Here is a 3689-nt window from a genome sequence, read left to right on the forward strand (position 1 = left end):
TTTAAGGTTTAGTTTTAAGTCAATACGCTGCTAATATATCATACTTATTGTCATGCATTCCATTTTCCATACTGATTACATATTGTAATTCTTTTTTTTAACAAACAACTAATATGAAATTAGGTAATATCATACACATATATTAGAAATCATCTTTATATTATAAAATCTAACTCTCTCCACATGATTTTTCATAAAGAATAATAAATTATGTGAATTCCAATACGTTGCTTTCACTTCTTCAAAGCATAGAATTTTATATCAATTGCAATAACTATTAAAATTACATTAGAAATAAAAATTGTTTCGATTTAGATTTTAAATAAATTTCTAAAATATAGACCGTATCAACAGAGAATTTCCCTTTATTTTCACGTTTTGTATGTGTATATACTCTTCTATATTTCATTAAAGTAACGAAACAAGGAAGAAGAGTGTAAGTAGTCGCAAGTAGTTTCTTAAACATACAACTGTAAGTATAAAATGTATAATGGCACTATAAATATTAATTGGATTAAAAATGAAACATATAATTACATAATTTACATTTATACTACAAAGGGTTATCGTGATAAAAAATTAAAAAAAAAAAGCGTTTTGCAAAAAAGCATTATGGAAGACATAATATATGTAGAAAGAGGAAATTCTCATTGAAGGAAATTTTTATACAGATAATTTAGCATAGTCGATATTGTACATTATGCAACTAGACACCAAATTTGTTTCATTCTTAATTTATATCGATATTCATTTCTTTACATGAATTTCATTCAATTAACTTAACATTGTTCATGAAAGGGTTGAATGAACTGAAAGTTTTATGCAATGCAATATTGAGCTAAAAAATATTTCATTTTCCATTTTTAAAAGAAAAATACAAAATACAGTTTAATCTTTTTGGTAGTCCTTTTTATACAAGAAATATGTTTTCCTACATTTAAATTTGTAGAATTCATGTTATATAATTTTTGATAATTTATATAATTAATTATTAGTAGATATATTGCAATTATGCTATAAAAATCATCTTATTTAATCTCAAAAATAGTCGCATATTGTACGTTTACAATATTTAGAAAAAATCAGAGCTATTGTAATTGCTGCAATAATATTGAAAAACATTAATAATAAGAAACATGTATGTGCAAGCAAAACCTTAATACCAATTTCGTTTACTATTGCTGTACAAGTTTTTAATTAAGACTATTTTGACATTTGTTATTGTTGTTCTTTTTCATCATCAACACCATAATTATTAGCGTAATCATAATTATCATCATCAACATCATCATCATCATTATCGCTGTTACTATTACTATCATTATTATTACGATTATTTATCTACATGTTTAAATTTTCACCTGCATTTCAGTAATAATTTGCATAATTTGTAGAATTTATATACACTAACATGTAAATAAAGATGTAAGGGATGCAAAAGTAATGTCAAATTTCTCGAAAGTTTAAATGGGTCTACTATGCAATTTGTAGTTAAAAAGTAGTTGAATATATAAACTTTTTAACAGTATCGTGGTGCGTAAAAATTCAAAATAAAGTGAATTTGTTAAAGCATTTCATTCAAAGGAGCAAAACGTCAGATAGAATTGATTAAAATATATATCATATAAAAAAAAGTACTACATATAATGCAAATGTATTTTTTCAATATTGTATAACTGTTTAGTTTTGCGTTTCTTATATAGCTATTTTATTATACAGCATGCGCAAAAGAACGAGTAGATATTGTCAAGACTATCTTTCTTTTAATATCTTTTGTTTTAATAATAATAAAGTGTTTGTAATAAATCTTCATGTAATTTTAAGTTAGGATTTCTTTTAATTAATGTTATACTTTTTCATATTTATTTTTCGCCTCCATTTTGTAACATTTTCACTTTTTAAAAATTGGAGAAGAATATTGAAAGTTACGCTTATATCTTTTAAAAAAATAGAAATTTTTCATTCAACAGTTATCTATGAAAAAAATTCCCAAACTTTTACCTACTTTTAGACCTCTCAGGGTGGTGTGCCCCCTGAAGTGTCAGAACTGAACATTTCAGCAAAATGTTAAAAACAGTTCATTTTCAAATTCTGACATTTCGTCCATGTTTAATATTTTCCATTTATTCTGTAATAGTCAAAATTATAATTATGCTTGCGTTGATTAATTGTGCACCAGAAGTTTCTTTGAAGTATTGCAAAGAACACAGTCGTAGGTATGCAACATTGTTCAGTATGCGATATTTTAATATTTATATGTTTGTAATCGCAGTTAACAGTCCCAACTTGACAACAGAACGAATAAAATTTTAGCATTGTATTAAAAGTAATTCGATTATATTAGGTTTAACGACAAACAACAATTAAAATATTTTCAATTATTCTTAAAAGTATTTCACCTGTTAATTCCGTTTGAGAAGTAATATTTTTTTGTAGTAAATGTATCTTAAAATAAAGAACGGCAACATATTGCTTTAATGTTTATATTAAGGATAATATTCGAATATCATAATTTATTATGATGAAGAAATGATTTATTCATAGATCCATATTTAAATCGAATTTTAGTTCAATGTTTACCGATGATATATTACGATGATTTTGGACATCGATTAATGATAGAATTTAATTTTGCATGAAACCCTTACTTGTAATGTTTAATCACGTTTCGATTGTAAATAAATAATTTTATGTCACTCGTGTATATCTCTGTAATATGGTAAATGAAAAATAACATTGTACATCTTTCAAGTTCCATGAAACTACTTTTGCATCTCTTTGCTTTGATATAAAATCCGAGATACGGTACATAAGGTACATCAAAATAATAATTATAATTATATATCCTTGAACATATACGCGTTCTACCATCGCATTGTGTTTCAGTAGAATTTATATGTTGTACAGATCACGATAAAGATCCGCGTACCTTATTTTCGAATGACGAAAATATGAAATTTTATCATGTAGGAAGAATATTTTGGAGAAAGTCTTCATATACAATGAGTCAAATAAGTCTCCGTACAGTGGGATTTAGAAATTTTTCAGATGTGGTATTTTAAGAAGAATAGCTAGCAATGATATTCTCTTACGTTATGTCAATTTGTCTATGTCTACTTATAAATTGTATAAAAGATAGTTATGATTTTGTTGATAGTTTGCTCGTAAATTTACGTTCAAAATGAACAGAATAGAATCTAGGGCAAAAAAGTTTCCGTACACAGCACAAACGCGAGAAACAATGCATCGAATAGCATTGTAGCAGAGATCAATACAGTATATTCTCCACAAGTGTCAGACCACAAGGAAGCTAAACCTGACACTCGTAGAGTCAGGGACTACGTTTTCGAGCCACGCGCCCGGCTTTGTAGTTTGCCGAACGTTGACAAGAACAGCGAATAAAAGATAAGCATGAAACAGTGTCGAGGCAACCAAGCGAATTAAATATAAACTTTTTTAATTTTACGTTTCTTTATCCCGAAATTTTTCTTAACATATTGATGAGATTTTTCTGATGAAAATGACATAAAACACGACATAATTTGAACAACATTTACTTATTAACGCGTTCACTGTCACGCCAGATTTACAGGTTGCTGTCAGACGGCCAAAATTCTCGTATATATTCCAAAAACCGATTTTTAATTGCGAAACACTACTGAGACGGTTTAATTTGGGGCAGCCAGCTC

Source organism: Habropoda laboriosa, unplaced genomic scaffold, assembly GCF_001263275.1.
Source record: "Habropoda laboriosa isolate 0110345459 unplaced genomic scaffold, ASM126327v1 scaffold409, whole genome shotgun sequence".
NCBI lineage: Eukaryota > Metazoa > Arthropoda > Insecta > Hymenoptera > Apidae > Habropoda > Habropoda laboriosa.